Raw genomic sequence first — 17,027 nt, forward strand, 5'->3', positions numbered from 1 at the left:
GTAAGGACAGATATAGGTCCCCTGGTTCAATTTCCTCGTGACGCCTCTCGTCCCCTGGCATGTTTTGTGTCTCCTGGTTTTAGTGTTCTGTTTGTGTGACTCTGTATCCCTTTACCCATCACTTCCTATGCCTCTGAGGACAGTTTTGGAGCGTTAGACCCATTCTCAAGTGTCCACCATCTGCCAGGTAGTGCGCTGTGGGCTCCTGATGAATCAAAGCTAAATAAGACACACTCACTCCCTTGGAGGGCTGGAGCAAGGCCTCAGGGAGCTATTGAAGCAAGACAGCGTGATGCCTGAAAAGAGGCCAAGGCAATGGAGATTTAGAGTATGGGTTGGAGTGGGGAAGGGGCTGGGAAGTTGGCGAAACCTTCACAGGGGAAGGTGCATTTGAGGAGAACCTTAAAAGGTGGAGAGACTTGTTTGGGGCAGAGGGAACCCCGAAAGCAGAGAACCCGAGTGGAGAAGCAAAGGTGTGCTTGTTGCCCAGCAGGTGGTCCTGTTTGGTGGGCATAGTCGCTCTGATGCTCAGTGGTCAATGGCTGGAGTAGTTTGGGGCCCAGTAGTGGATGCTGTTTGCTCCGAGCTTGGACCTGCAGAAGGTTTTCAAGCAGAAGAGTGACGTCACTGGAGGTGCTAGCCCAAAGAAGCAGAATTGGGAGTCGCTAATTGGCTCCCTGCTCAAAACAATGCCAAATAATGCTTTCGACTATTCAGCAGAAGCAAGCAGATTAAGTTTTGGTTATTGTTCTGTCTTTCCCTGGCGCCAACGTAAGCTTCCCTCCTGTGGTCTGCTGGAAATCTTCAGCTGGCCTTGCACTGCCTTGTATTTTTTTCTCACCTGGGTTCTTGGCCATTTTGCAGGTATTTAGAGAGGCATTTGGAGGGTTTACTGATCAGTCTCAAAGCTCAAGGCACACACTCCTTTTCTTCCAGCAAAATTTTCCTCCCACCTCTGCTATTCAGAATCCCTTAGAGTGGCAGTAAACAAGCCAATTATGGAGTGGAACGCTCCTAGGCTGAAGAAAGTGAAGAGGCAGAAAGGGAAGCTCTTTTTAAAGGAATGGGGGTCGGGGGCTCATCCTAAACTTGAAGACTTTGCTTTCTAAACACCCTCCCAGCCTTCATTCCCATAGGAGAGCTCCTGCTGGCTGAGGGCTTTCAGGCCGACCTAGGGCTCTTAGGGACTTCAGAATCCTAGCAGGGTGGGAGCTGGCAGGTGTTTCTGGAACAGAGTGGAGGACAGCTTTGGAGTGGGATAGGGAGGAGCTGGCTTTGCCAGGTTTGGTCTGAAAAGATGCTGAGGTCAGGGCCAGGGTGATGGGCTGGTACCCTCCCACTTAAGTTCAACAGACTGAATCTGAGGACCACTTGAGTAAAGTAAGCCAGAGTGGGAGACAGCCCAGGGAAAGGTGGCCTCCCTGCAGAGACTGGTGAGACAGACCCCTGATGGTGAAGGCAGAGGCTGTGGTGGGTTGGAGGTGGGGGCAGCTTTGGGAGTGCAGATCCAGGACACAAAAGCAGTAAGGATCTGTGCCCCACCCTCACTCCAAGTCTTGGGACCTGAAGACTTCCTCTGTTGCTTGTTTGGGAACCTGATTAGGACCCTCCAGGGCAGGTTCCTCCTCACCGCCTCTGTGGTGTTTGGAACTATGGCTTGAGACACACCAGATAGCACCTTCCTATCAGTTTACTTGGGAATCTGGATCCAACCAGTATGGATTGGCCTGGCCAGTCTCCCAGCCTCGATCGGCAAGGCTGAGCTCTCTTGGGTGGGAGCCTCCCTGGGTCTTGAGAAGGCTGCCTTTGGGCTCTGTCTTGTCAAGTGCCCTTTCATTACGTTAAGAAAACAGAGCTAGCATCTCTTAGGCCAGAGCAGAGCTCTGCTGAGCCAAAGTCCCCAGGTTCAGTTTATTCTCTCCCATAACAGAGGCCAATAGCCTGAGGCCACACCCTGGAGCAGTGCTGGTAATCCCAGGGAACTGCCCAGCACAGCTGGCTGCCCTGGAGATGGTGATGGTCATCCCCACCCCTCCCCAGAACAGGCCCTGCGGCTTTATGCCATCACTTACTTCCCCATTCCCAGAGGTCTCAGAAAACCAGTTTTAACTCGTTGCACACCAGGTTCAGGTTGCCTGCAGTGTGGCCTCTCCCAGACCTTCCCATCTGGGTTCACCTTCTTAGTCTGAGATTGCCCAGGACACAGCACACACCTAGTGTACGTCTGCAATTTAAGAGTTTCTTTTAGGAGTCTGGTGTTGGGAAGCCTTTTTTTTTTTTTAAGCTAAGAAAAACAAGTGAGCAAAGTTAGCACAGCTGGCATTGTTAACAGTACCAGAGTCAGAGCTAGGGCAACTGTCTAGCCCAGCATCTCTCTCTGAGGGTCCAACCTGACCCTCTTCCACCCCGGTTGGGCATGGACCCTGAACCTAACTTTGCCAGAGTCCTTCTGCCCCACAAGTAGTCCTCTTTTAGGGTCTTTGTACTCCCTCCTTCCCCTTTCCAGCATTATAAGCTCCTTGAGGGTAGAGGCCATGCCTTCTTAGTGTTTTCACCACTCAGTGTTTGGTAAAGAGAGGGGACCTCAGTAAGTGTTGAAGTGTTGGACAAATGAATGAACAATGGATGACTCTCTGGCAAGTCCCACTGGCCTTTTTGCTGTTTTTTTTTTTTTTTTTTTTGAGACGGAGTTTCGCTCTTGTTACCCAGGCTGGAGTGCAATGGCGTGATCTCGGCTCACCGCAACCTCCGCCTCCTGGGTTCAGGCAATTCTCCTGCCTCAGCCTCCTGAGTAGCTGGGATTACAGGCATGCACCACCATGCCCAGCTAATTTTTTGTATTTTTAGTAGAGATGGGGTTTCACCATGTTGACCAGGATGGTCTCGATCTCTTGACCTCATGATCCACCTGCCTCGGCCTCCCAAAGTGCTGGGATTACAGGCTTGAGCCACCGCGCCCGGCCTTTTTTTTTTTTTTTTTTTTGAGATGTAGTTTCACTCTTGTTGCCCAGAGTGGAATGCAATGGCGCCATCTTGGCTCCCTGTAATCTCCGCCTACCGGGTTCAGGTGATTCTCCTGCCTCAGCCTCCCAAGTAGTTGGGATTGCAGGTGCCCGCCACCACATCCAGCTAACTTTTAAAATTTTTAGTAGAGGCGGGGTTTCACCATGTTGGCCAGGCTGGTTGAAAACTTCTGACCTCCGGTGGTCCACCCACCTCAGCTTCCCAAAGTGCTGGGATTACAGGCATGTACTACTGCGGCCTTTTTTTTTTTTTTTTTTTTTTTTGAGACAGAGTTTCACTCTGGCACAATCTTTGCTCACTGCAACCTCCACCTCCTGGGTTCAAGAGATTCTAGTGCCTCAACCTTCTGAGTAACAGGAATTACAGGCACATGCCACCACACCTGGCTGATTTTTGTATTTTTAATAGAGATGAGGTTTCACCATGTTAGCCAGGCTAGTCTCAAACTCCTGACCTCAGGTGATCTGCCCACTTGGCTTCCCAAAGTGCTGGGATTACAGGTGGGAGCCACCATGCCCAGCCCTTTTTGCTGTTCTTAAACATACCAGTATGTTCCCACCCTGGGGCCTTTGCCCTGGCTGTTTCCTTGGGCTGGAATACTCTTCCCCAGAAGTTAACATGGCTCACTGTTTTCCCAGGTCACCTCTCAGTGGAGCCTTTCTGTCACCCTGTTTAAAACTGTACCCACTATCCCACTCCAGCTTCCCAATCTTCCCTGCCCTGTGCTGATTTCCTCTCTTCTCATAGCACGCATGGCTCTCCAGCATCTGTACAATTTGCTGACTTACTGTGTTGTCTACTGTCTGTCTCCTCCCACTGGAATATAAGTTTCAAAAGGCAGTTCTCTTTGTTTTGCTCACCCGTGTAGCTCTAGCCCCTAGAATGGCCCTTTGCACATAGTAGGATCTCCATCCATGGCACTGAGTGAGTAAGTGAATGAATGAATACCTGTCTGGTTTGGCAGAGGATCATTCCCATTTTAATAGTGTTAGAATTCTGAGGAGCTGATGAGGGCAAAGAAAAATGGGTGTTGTGCACTTACCAGGCTCAGATTTCTAGCTGCACAGGACAGACAGGAGGAGTCGCTGAGATGACATGTCAGGGACTGAGAAGTAGAGTTTGGGGCCTTGAGTGTGATGCATGGTTCTCCACGGGCCTCAGTCTCCCCACCAATAAATGGTCTTTGGCCACTGGGAGTTTACACAGCTTCCCTCGTTAGATGAGTCATGAATGTGCTCCTGCACACTTAGAGACAGGCTAGGGGCATCGGTGCAGATGTAAGGGCTGAGTGTCCCTAGGAGTAAGGCAGAGGGATACAGCCTTGCAAGGCTTCCGTCTCCCAGCTTACAGCCGTTAGTGTCAGGTATCTGTGGAACCCCGTGCTACGTGCAAGACATGATGCTAGGTGCTACAGGACCACAGGAGTAAGATCATCTAGTTGGTGAGACAAGCCCTCAGGCCCGAGAGTCTCCTGTGATTTGAACCTTGGCCCTTCCGCTGAAACCTCGCCTAGAATTGTTTGCAGTACTGGGTGTTGTGGGTGGATTTGTCTAGCTTGGAATCTCAGAACAAAGGTGCCGCCAGCTCCTCCTGCCCATTTGTGTTTTGCCTTCACCACTCTCCCAGACCCTGAAGCAAAGTAATGAAGAAAGAGGGCAGAGCTCTGCCCCCTCTTGCAGCCCACCTTCCAGCTTCTTGCTGTGCCCTACCCTTCCCTCCCAGGTACTTAGCTCATCTTTAACACCTTATCTTTCCCCACCCACCTTATAACCCTCTATACCCTGTACAGACCTGGGTGTAACTCCAGCCAGCCTGGTCACTGACCTGTGAGGTGGCCTTGGACCTGTTACTGCTCCTTGCAGCAAGTTAGTGCAGTATAAATTGGTGGGAAAAAACTAGAAATATTTTTGTTAAAAACCCCTCGCAGCTGTGGTTCATGCCTATAATCCTAGCACTTTGGGAGCTCTTGGCTGGGTCACTTAAGGCCAGGAGTTCGAGGCCAGACTGGCCAACATGGTGAAACCCCATCTTTACTGAAAAAATACAAAAATTAGCCAGGTATGATGGCACATACCTGTAATCCCGGCTACTGGGGTGGCTGAGGCAGGAGAATCACTTGAACTTGAGAGGTAGAGGTTGCAGTGAGCTGAGATCACACCATTACACTCCAGCCTGAGTGACAGAGCGAGACTCTGTCTCAAAAACAAACCTATATTTTCATCTAGGCCGTGTCAGATTTCAGATTTTCCCACTGACTTAATTTTATTCCTAGAACAGCTTTATAAAGGTAAGGAAAAAAAAAAAAAAACACTGCATGATTTTTGCATTCACTTTTGGTTCCTATCATCTGACACACCTTAAGTAACTTATCCTCCCCAGCCCACCCTCCCATTTGCACCTGCTTGTTCATTCATTTGTTCAACCAACAGTGACCATTTTAAAGCCTGTGTGTCAGACACTGTGCTGGCTGTTGGAAATCAGAGATGAATAAAACTGCCCTATTCACAGAAATCACGGTCTGCCAAGGCGATAAACATGTAAACCAAGCCTAGCTATGCAGAGCTCACAAATAGGGTACTGTGGGGCCCAGGAAGGGCAGGCCTGCGAGATGCTTCTGGAAAGTAACTAGACTCATTGATTCTTATGGAGATCTGGGAGTCAAGCCAGGAGGTTTCTAGCTTGGGATTCAGGTTGATGACATCATTTAACTGCAATAGGGAGAGAAGAATGAAGAGGCAGTTTGGTGAGGGTGGAAGGAGGTGAGTGGTGATAATGATAATGGCGGTGTGACCTGTTACCGAGCTCCTTCTCTGTTCCCAGCATTGTTTACACTAAAGCTTCTCACACTCGGGTTGCCTGGACATTTTGTTAAAATGCATACTTGAGGCCAGGCACAGTGGCTCATACATGTAATCTCAGCACTTTGGAAGGCTGAGGATGGATCACCTGAGGGCGGGAGTTTGAGACCAGCCTGACCAATGTGGAGAAACCCCATCTCTACTAAAAATCCAAAATTAGCCAGGCATGGTGGTGCATGCTTGTAATCCCACCTACTTGGGAGGTTGAGGCAGGCGAATCGCTTGAACCTGGGAGGCAGAGGTTGCTGTGAGCCAAGATTGCACCATTGCACTCTACCCTAGACAACACTAGCAAAACTCCGTCTTAAAAAAAAAAAAAAAATGCAGACTTGAACTCAGTGTGGTTTGAGAGTCTGCATTTCTGACAGGTTCTCAGCTGATGCCCGTGCTGCTGGCCCTGGACTACGCCAGTGTGCAGTAACATCGAGGCAGGCATGCAGGGGAAAATGTTGGGGAGCGAGGCTAGGACTAGGCGAAAAGGTTTAAGAGTCGGCGGAGAGCAGGCAGAATGTGAGAGAGGCAAGGACAGTACAGGGGGTGTCAGTGTGTAGAAGCCAGGCTGAGGCGACTTCTTGACAGAGATGAAGAGAACCAAGGGGTATTCAGGAGCCTCCTTGGAAGGTCAGATAGGGTGAGGACCACGCGCAGACTGTGAGATGGGATATTAGGTTTGGGTACCCAGCAAGAGCAGCCTTGGACAAGTGGAGCCCAAAGGCAGCTGTGCACCAGCTCTCCATCATCCCTGCCTGGTAACAGCCTCAACATGGTGATTTGATCTCGAGAAGCTGCCCGGGGGCAGGTGTATCTGAGAGTGACAGGAGCTGGTTGATAATCTGGGTGCAGGCAGAGGTCCCAGCAGGGACAGCTGACAGAGCTGTGGCCAGGCTTCTGTTCACTTTCCCTTTAGTATGGTGCTCTGGGAAGGGAACATGGGCACGTGGAGGGGCCTGGTACGTGCCAGCTGGTGGGCAGCCGCACCTCCTTCCTGGCAGGCCCCGTGCAGCCTATGGGCTGGTTCCCAAAGAGGAGCCAGAACTGAGAGTAGACTCACGTGTCTTCACTTGACAGTACTCTTCCCAGAGCTGTCGTTTGTGCGATGGAAGGCACTGCTGTGCATCAAGGCCATAATGGGCTCTTAGGTTATTCTGGTGTTTACTTTTCAAAGGTCTCAGATTTTTAACTCGGAAATCCCGCTCCAGTGTTTTTCTGCTCCTCTGGTCAGGACAGGAAGCACCGAGCAGATGTTTAACCTTGAAAATGGATGAATATGCAGGAGCACAACATCAGGGAATGGCCCTACAGGATCAGCAGGGAGCCCCTTGGGAAGGGGAGGCCTGTCTTGTTAGTAAAAATCTGGGAAGACATTTTAATGGAAGCTGCTAGGGTGGGTAGACATAGCGTTTTCCACTCTGGTACCTGTTGTCCTGGGAGAGCTTGGACAAGACCCGTGGGCTGAGAAGTGAGCCTGACCGTCATCTGCAGCAGCTGTGCAGGTGCTGCTGGGGCCTCCCGGGTTGCTACTCATCCCTTTCTAAAGGGACTTGAGGGTGCAGATCCCTGGGTGCCTTCTCTCTGCACCCCTCCTACATGAACCTGGTTGACTAAATAGCAAGGACATCTTTGAGGGGAAGGAATCCCGGCCCCTCTGAAGGAGTCGCTACTACAGGCCTCCATTTTCCTTGAGGGCAGGGGCAGCCAGCATGGTTGTCACACACTGAGCGCTGGCTTCTGAAAGGCTGCACAGCCAGGGTGAGTTTATATGGAAGGGCAGCCTGGTCCAGGCCTTTGCCGCTGCCTTGGCGACTGATTTTCTCAGAGCCTCCTGGTTCTTTTGCCCCCAGCCTATGGGGGATGGACAAGCTGTCTTGAAGTTTTCTTGTTTTCTTAGGGATTCTTGCAACTCCTTAGCAGAACTGACTCTGAGATTTTCTGAAGGTGCTAGAATTTCCAGAGGTACCCGGCTGGCCCTCGGCTGAGAGAGTGGGGAGCAGCTGTCTGGCTGGTAGCTGCCATTTGCTCCCAGTCCCTGTGTCTGCTGCCATGCCTACCCTGCGCCTGCTTACCCCTCTCCTCTCACCAGGACGTCCTGTTATGAGAGGGTTGGAGGCTCCATAAAGGATCCCTGGCTTATGTCATAGGCTGGAGTCTGGACTGCTCACTTCTGTGCCTATTCCACTGTTAGATGACTTTTTTTATTAGTGTTTATTATTTTTATCTGGCCATAAAAGAGTTATATCTCATTGTTGGAACTTGTCTATATTTAAAAAAAAAAAAAAAAAAAGCCTTATAACAAATAGCATGGCTGGCTGTGGTGGTCCACACCTATAATCCCAGTACTTCAGGATGCCGAGGCAGGCAGATATCTTGAGCTCAGGAGTTCGAGACCAGCTTGTGCAATGTGGCAAAACCCCATTTCTACAAAAAATACAAAAATTAGCTGGGTGTGGTAGCACATGCCTGTGGTCCCAGCTACTTGGGAGGCTGAGGTAGGAGGATCACTTGAGGATGGGAGGCAAAGGTTGCAGTGAGCTAAGAATGTGCCACTGCACTCCAGCCTGGGTGACAGAACCAGACCCTGTGTCAACACACACACACACACACACACACGTGCACACATGTATGCACAAATCCCTTATAACAGCAGGATTAAAACCGTTTTTATTTTACAGCTACATTTTCTCCCATGAGACACCCATATATATTTTCACATTGAAATTCTTGACTGTGGGCCAGTTGTGATGACTCACGCCTGTAATCCCAGCACTTTGGGAGGCCTAGGCGGGCGGATCACCTGAGATCAGGAGTTCAAGATCGGCCTGACCAACATGGTGAAACCCCATCTCTACTAAAAAAATACAAAAAAAATTAGCCAGGTATGGTGGTACATGCCTGTAATCCCAACTAATTGGGAAGCTGAGGAATGAGAATCACTTGGGAGGTGGAGGTTACAGTAAGCCAAGATCATGCCGCTGCACTCCAGCCTGGGCAACAAGAATATAATTTTATGTCCTGTTTTTTAGAACACAATTTAGATGGGTTCTTCAGATTTCTATCTGATAAGAAATGAAATCCTTTTTTATCCCCATCATCCTTTGGGAATCACTCAGAGAATCTGCACCAGGACAAGGGCTGGGCAGTGCTGTGTGCCTCTGCGGGAAGGTGAGCCCAGAGGCTGGGTATACAGCGGCTAGTTTGTTTTGCTGAGGGTTAAACCTGGTGTTGCTGGAGCATTCCCCAGAGGTTACAATCAGAGTTGTTTCCACGCTTCTGGGCTGATTTACTGTGAAGGAGCAGGGTTGTTGCAGGACTGGTTTCCCGGGCTCTCTAAAATGCCTGGTCCCTGGCCAGCAGGCAGCCTGAAGCCTCAGTGCAAGGAGGATCCCTCCCCTACCCCAGGCAGGGCCACTCCCACCCATGCCTCACACTCATACTCCCATAGAGGCACAAGCAGATTCACTCCCACCCATGTGCACACACCCACATTCATATCCCTCACATAGGCACAGGCAAGGCCACAACCACCTGTGCCAACACACACACACACTCATACCCCCCACATAGGCACAGGAAGGGCCACTCTCACACATGTTCACACCCACCTGCTAATCCCCTATGTGCACACACGGGCTTGCACACACCGGTTCACACACGCCTACATCCATGCACACATACACTGTCACCAGGAGTTCTGCCTTAAACTGAAGCTCATCTCTCATGAAACTTTGCTAAGAGTTAGAAGTAAGTTTCAAAAATGAGTAAATGCTTGTGCGGTGCAATTTATTTCATGAAACGCTCAAAATATTGAGTTTCTCTTCAGCTGCTAGTGATCTGGTCATCCACGTTAATGACTTGTGTCCCCCTCAGACCTTGTGGTGAGGACTAAGTGAGGTAAGGCATGCAAAGTACTTAGCCCTCTGCCTAGCACTGTGTAGTCACGTGGCAAATATTAGTTATTTTTAAATTTAGTTTTGCTATTATCCAAAAGGTGCCCCAGTTGGCACTGATGCCAACCTGTGGCCACAGCGGTTCTCATACACTGTCTCTGTTGGCAGGCTGCCCTACTGTTCAGGATGTGCCTTTTTTGGAATTATAAATAACTGATAGCCCTACTATGTAGCCACAAAAATTTAAAATGAAATGAAATGGCTGGGCGTGGTGGCTCATGACTATAAACCCAGCATTTTGGGAGGCTGAGGCAGCGGACCACCTGAGGTCAGGAGTTCGAGACCAACCTGACCATCATAGTGAAACCCAGTCTCTACTAAAAATACAGAAATTATCCAGATGCAGTGGTGTGTGCCTGTAATCCCAGCACTTTGGGAGGCCAAGGTGGGTGGATCACAAGGTCAAGAGATTGAGACCATCTTGACCAACATGGTGAAACCCCATCTCTACTAAAATACAAATAAATTAGCTGAGAATGGTGGGTGGCACGCACCTGTAGCCCCAGCTACTTGGGAGACTGGGGCAGAAGAATTGCTTGAACCTGGGAGGCAGAGGTTGCGGTGAGCCAAGATCACGCCACTGCACTCCGGCCTGGTGACAGAGCAAGACTCCGTCTCAAATAATAATAATAATAAAATTTTTTAAAAAATGAAATAAAATGGCTGGGCACGGTGGCTCATGCCTGTAATCTCAGCACTGGGAGGCCGAGGCAGATGGACCACCTGAGGTCAGGAGCTTGAGACCAGCCTGGCTGCCATGGTGAATCCCAGCCTCAACTGAAAATACAAAAATTCCCCAGATGTGGTGTCATGTTCCTATAATCCCAGCTTCTCGGGAGGCTAAGGCTGGAGAATCACTTGAACCCAGGAGGCAGAGGTTGCAGTGAGCCAAAATTGAGCCACTGCACTCCAGCCTGGGTGACAGAGTAACACTCCGTCTAAAAAAGAAAAAAATGAAATAAAATATAGGAAGCTTATTAAAAAGAAATAAAAACATTGAGCTCAAAAGAACCCACTATATAATTATATGCTAATTCAGATACTATCTTATCTGGACCCTAATGTATATAGTCAGGGTAACAGAAGGTAGCGCTTAAGGGAAAAAAATGAGGCCGGGCGCAGTGGCTCAAGCCTGTAATCCCAGCACTTTGGGAGGCCGAGGCGGGTGGATCACGAGGTTGATAGATCGAGACCATCCTGGTCAACATGGTGAAACCCCGTCTCTACTAAAAATACAAAAAATTAGCTGGGCATGGTGGTGCGTGCCTGTAATCCCAGCTACTCAGGAGGCTGAGGCAGGAGAATTGCCTGAACCCAGGAGGCGGAGGTTGCGGTGAGCCGAGGTCGCGCCATTGCACTCCAGCCTGCGTAACAAGAGCGAAACTCCATCTCAAAAAAAAAAAAAAAAAAAAAGGGAAAAATTGAAAGCAAAACTGAGGAAATTCTCCTCATTTACTTAATTTCCCTCCCCTTCCAAATTGGGGGAGGTTAAGCCTGTCATCCTGACCACGAGCACATCTATGTTCTGATTGCAGAAGCGTCATGTTAAGGGCTGCCCTGTGGGAGAGGGCAGGGGAAGGAAGGAACACAGTCCTATTTGCCAGTCATGTATTTTCATTTCCGCTTCACTGGTCCTCTGCTCCCTCCCAGGTGTCTCAGAAAGGGCGGGAAGAGGCCACCAGGTGAGTCTCTGTTTTCCTTGGAGGCCAGGAGTTAGGTTATAGTGAGCTGTGATTGCACCACTGCACTTCAGCCTAGTTGGCAGAGTGGGACTCTGTGTTTAAAATTTTTTAAACTTAAAAAGTTAAAAAAAAAAAAAAAAAAAAACAGGAAATGTCTGTGCCTGTGTTAATGATTAACATTTATGGAATAGTTATTTAATCCTCCAAGTGCTGTAGATGGGAAACTGAGGCTCAGAGAGGCCAAATCTTTCCCAGTCACATGACAGCTGAGTGGCAACCTCAGGCTGTGTGGTCCTAGAAGCCATGCTCTAAAGCACTATGCAGTGTCTTCTTGCAGTGAGATTGTAACTGTTAAGAAAGAGACCAGGCCGGGCACGGTGGCTCACACCTGTAATCCCCACACTTTGGGAGGCTGAGGCGGGCAGATCACAAGGTCAGGAATCCAAGACCAGCCTGGTCAACATAGCAGAACCCTGTCTCTATTCAAAATACAAAAAATTAGCTGGGTATGGTGGTATGTGCCTGTAGTCCCAGCTACTCAGGAGGCTGAGGCAAGAGAATCGCTTGAACCTGGGAGGTGGAGGTTGCAGTGAGCAGAGACTGTGCCACTGTATTCCAGCCTGGAAGACAGAGTGAGATTCCATCTCAAAAAAAAAAAAAATGGAAAAGGCCAGAAGATTGGAAGATTCCAGTAAGTTCAGGCTAAAAAAAATTACTGTCAGTTCTAGATTTTTTTTTTTTTTTTTTTTTTTTTTTAATATAAGATGAGGTTTCAGCCGGGCGCGGTGGCTCAAGCCTGTAATCCCAGCACTTTGGGAGGCCGAGGTGGGTGGATCACGAGGTCGAGAGATCGAGACCAACCTGGTCAACATGGTGAAACCCCGTCTCTACGAAAAATACAAAAAATTAGCTGGGCATGGTGGTGCATGCCTATAATCCCACCTACTCAGGAGGCTGAGGCAGGAGAATTGCCTGAACCCAGGAGGCGGAGGTTGCGGTGAGCCGAGATCGCGCCATTGCACTCCAGCCTGGGTAACAAGAGCGAGACTCCGTCTCAAAAAAAAAAAAAAAAGATGAGGTTTCACCATGTTGGTCAGGCTGGTCTTGAACTCCCAACCTCAGGTGATCTGCCCACCTTGGCCTCCAAGTGCTTGGATTACAGGCGTGAGCCACTACACTTGGTCGATTTTTTTTTTTTTAAGTAAACTTTTTGTTGATGCATAATATAGAGAAAACTGCATAAATCGTAAGTGTCCAGCCTGATAGTTTTTCACAAAACGAACACCCCTAACTGCCATTGAGCTCAAGTAATAAACATTACCCACACCCTGGAAGCCCACCCCTGACCCCATGCACCCTCCTAGTCCTGCCATGCTCCCTCAGTTCTCATGGGTCAATTTTTTTCTGTTTCTAAACTTTTGTAAGTGAATCATCATATACACACTTTTGTGTCTGGCTTCTGAATGTTAACGGTCTGAGCTTCATCCATGTTGTGTGTAGCTGTGGTTCATTCCTTTTTGTTGCTGTTATAATATTCCCTTATATAACCATACCATAGTAATACTGTGGATGGACATTGCATTGTTTCCAGTTTGGGACTATTACAAATGGTGCTGCTAAGAACACTCTTATCCATGTCTCTTGCTGAACATATGAAGGCATTTCTGTTGAGAATGTACCCGGGAATGAAATTGCTAAGGCGCAGGGACAAGTAGAGATGAGAGTTTTCTAAAGTGCTATATCAGTGTTCACTCCCATCCCCACCAATTCTAGTATTGTCAGGTATGTGTTTATGTGTTTAATTTTGCCATTCAGATGTGTGCATAGTTGTGTCTCATTGCGTTTTTTGTTTTGAGGCAGGGTCTTTCTTTGTCATCCAGGCTGGAGTGCAGTAGCACTTACTGCTCACTGCACACACAGCTCACTGCAGCCCCCAACCTCCCAGGCCTAAGCAGTCCTCCCACCTACCCTGCAGAGTAGCTGGGACCATTTGTATAGAAATATGGTCTTGCCTTGTTGTCCAGGCTGGTTTCGAATTCCTTGCCTCAAGCAGTCCTTCCTAAAGTGCTGGGATTACAGACAGGCCTGAGCCACTGTGCCATTGTTTTTTGTTTTTTTTTTAAATTTATTTCTATAGATACATAATAACTATTTTCACAGAACATATTCTCACAGTACATAAGTTATTTGATAGATTAATGTAATCAAATCAGGGTAATTGGGATATTCATCACCTTGAATAGTCATCTGTTCTTTATGCTTGGAACATTTGAATTATTCTCTCCTAGTTATTTTGAAATGTAAAATTGACTAATGTTAACCATCATCACCTACTGATCTGTGGAGCACCAGGTCTTATTTTTTCTAAGTGTACATTTGTACCCATTGATCAATCTCTTTTCATCCCCCTCACTGTGGTTTTTATTTAGATTTCCCCAGTGAAGTATGATATTGAGCACATTTTTATATACTTATTTTCCATTTGACTATTCTTTTTTTTTTTTTTTTTTGAGACGGAGTTTCGCTCTTGTTACCCAGGCTGGAGTGCAATGGCGCGATCTCGGCTCACCGCAACCTCCGCCTCCTGGGTTCAGGCAATTCTCCTGCCTCAGCCTCCTGAGTAGCTGGGATTACAGGCACGCACCACCATGCCCAGCTAATTTTTTGTATTTTTAGTAGAGACGGGGTTTCACCATGTTGACCAGGATGGTCTCGATCTCTTGACCTCGTGATCCACCCGCCTCGGCCTCCCAAAGTGCTGGGATTACAGGCTTGAGCCACCGCGCCCGGCCTGACTATTCTTTTTCTTGATGTCTGTTGTCTGTTTTCTAAGAGGTTGTTTGCCTTGCCTTTTTCCTTCTTTCTTGAGATAGAGTCTCTCTCTCTGTCACCTAGGCTGGAGTGCAGTGGTGCAATCATGGCTCACTATAGCCTCAGCTTCCCAGGCTCAAGCAGTATTCCACTTTACAACCTCCTGAGTAGCTGGGAGCACAGGACCGTGCCACCACATCTGGCTACTTTGTGGTTTCTTTGTTTGTTTGTTTTGAGACAGAGTCTTGCTTTGTAGCTCAGTCTGGAGTGCACTGGCACAATCTTGGCTCATTTGCAGCAAATTCCACCTCCCAAGTTCAAGTGATTCTCCTGCCTTAGCCTCCTGAGTAGCTGTGATTACAGTTGTGTGGCACCACATCTGGCTAATTTTTTATATTTTTGGTAGAGGCGGGGTTTCACCGTGTTGGCCAGGCTGGTCTTGAAATCCTGACTTGAAATGATCCACTTGCCTTGGCCTCCAAAAGTGCTAGGATTACAGGTGTGAGCCACTGCACCCGGCCAACTTTGTGTATTTTTTTGTAGAGAGAGAGTTTGCCCTATGTTGACCTGGCTGGTCTTGAACTCTCTGCCTTTTTTGTTTTCTTTTTCTTTTCTTTTCTTTTCTTTTCTTTTTTTTTTTTTTTTGAGACAGGGTTTTGCTTTGTCACCCAGGCTGGAGCACAGTGGTTGATCTTGGCTCACTGCAGCCTTGATTTCCTTAGCTCAAGCAATCCTCCTGTGTCAGTCCCCCAAGTAGCTAGGATCACAGGCATGTGCCACCATAACTGGCTAATTTTTGTACATTTTGTAGAGGTGGGGTTTCACCATTTTGCCCAGACTGGTCTTGAACTCTTGGACTCAAGTGATCTGCCCACATCAGCCTTCCAAAGCGCTGGGATTACCAGGGTGAGCCACTGTGCCTGGTTCAGGAGTTCTTTATATATTCTTTATTCTATATATTCTTTATATAGCCTATATATTCTTTATATTTTTATGTATATCTAAACCCTTTAAAAATTCATTCCTAGGTATTTTTTTTTTTTTGTAGCTATTGTAAGCAGGATTGCCTTAAAAAATTTTTTTTATATGAGGGTCTCATGATGTTGTCCAGGTTAGTCCTGAACTCCTGGACTCAAGTAATCCTCCAGCCTCAGCCTCCTCAGTAGCTGGGTCTATAGGTACATGCCACTTGTCCCAGCTAATTTTTATGAAGACATATATATTGCAAATATATTCTCCCATTCTGCGGATTTCCTTTTCGCTCTTTTATTTTTAGGATTTGGGCCTTTAAATAGCTTTTTTAGTATTTAATTCACAAAAACCATATATAGTTATGGTGTACAACAAGCTAATTAATACGTACATGCCCTTACATACTGTCTAAGTCTGGTTTATGAGACTGGGTGATTTATAAACAGTAGAAGTTTGTTTGGCTTAGTTTTAGGGGCCGGGAAGACCCAGATGAGGGGTTGCATCTGGCGAGGCATCCTGCTGCAGCATGCACAGTGCTGGCAAGAGAAGGGAAGATGAGCGCATGCAATAGCCTCACTATAGCCTCAGCTTCCCAGGCTCAAGCAATATTCCACTTTACAACCTCCTGAGTAGCTGGGACCACAGGAGCGTGCCACCACACCTGGCTGCTTTGTGGGTTTTGTTTATTTGTTTGTTTCTTTGTTTTTTGAGACATAAAAAATAAATGGAGGCTGAGGCAGGAAGATTACTTGAGCCCAGGAGTTCAGGACTAGTCTGGGCAACATAGTGAGACCCTCATATTAAAAAAAAAAAAATTTAAGGCAATCCTGCTTACAACAGCTGCAAAAAAAAAAAAACAAAAAAAAACAAAAAAACAAAAAACCTAGGGATGAATTTTTAAGGGGTCTAGATATACATAAATATATAAAGAATACATAAGGAACTCCTAAACATGTATTTTTTTTTTTTAAGATGGGGTTTCACCATGTTGGTCAGGTTGGTCTTCAACTCCCGACCTCAGGTGATCCACCCGCCTTGGCCTCCAAAGTGCTTGGATTACAGGCATGAGCCACCACGCCTGGCCTAAATATGGTTAAGAAAAAGGCACAGAGGGCAACACATGATGGCTCACAACTGTAATCCAGCACTTTGGGAGCCTGAGGTGGCTCCTGTGCCATCTTCTAGAAACTGTATCATTTATTTTTCACATTTAGATCTATAATTCTTATTTATTTATTTATGTATTTTTTGAGATGGAGTCTCGCTCTGTTGCCAGGCTAGAGTGCAGTTGCATGATCTCGGCTCACTACAACCTCTGCCTCCTGGGTTCATGTGATTCTCCTGCTTCAGCCTCCCAAGTAGCTGGAACTACGGGCGCGCACCACCACGCCTGGCTAATTTTTGTATTTTTAGTAGAAACAGGGTTTTACCATCTTGCCAGATGGTTTCAATCTCTTGACCTTGTGATCCACCCACCTCGGCCTCCCAAAGTGCTGGGATTACAGGCGTGAACCACCATGCCTGGGCTAGATCTATAGTTCTTATGGAATTTATTTTTGTTTTTGATGTGAGCTTTTTTTTTTTTTTGAGATGGAGGCTCACTCTGTAGCCCAGACGGGAGTGCACTGGCACAATCTCGGCTCACTGCAACCTCCACCTCCTGGGTCCCATTTCAAGCAATTCTCCTACCTCAGCCTCCTAAGTAGCTGACATTACAGGCATGAACCACCATGCCC

The 17,027-nt window shown here is 47.7% G+C and overlaps 1 protein-coding gene across 2 annotated transcripts in view; it reads left to right on the top strand.

The window, feature by feature from the left end:
- Window positions 1-17,027, top strand: part of CNNM4 (cyclin and CBS domain divalent metal cation transport mediator 4) — a 53,207-nt gene that overhangs the window by 1,497 nt on the left and 34,683 nt on the right. The gene's annotated exons all lie outside the window — the stretch shown is intronic.

Source organism: Saimiri boliviensis, chromosome 1 (assembly GCF_048565385.1).
Source record: "Saimiri boliviensis isolate mSaiBol1 chromosome 1, mSaiBol1.pri, whole genome shotgun sequence".
NCBI lineage: Eukaryota > Metazoa > Chordata > Mammalia > Primates > Cebidae > Saimiri > Saimiri boliviensis.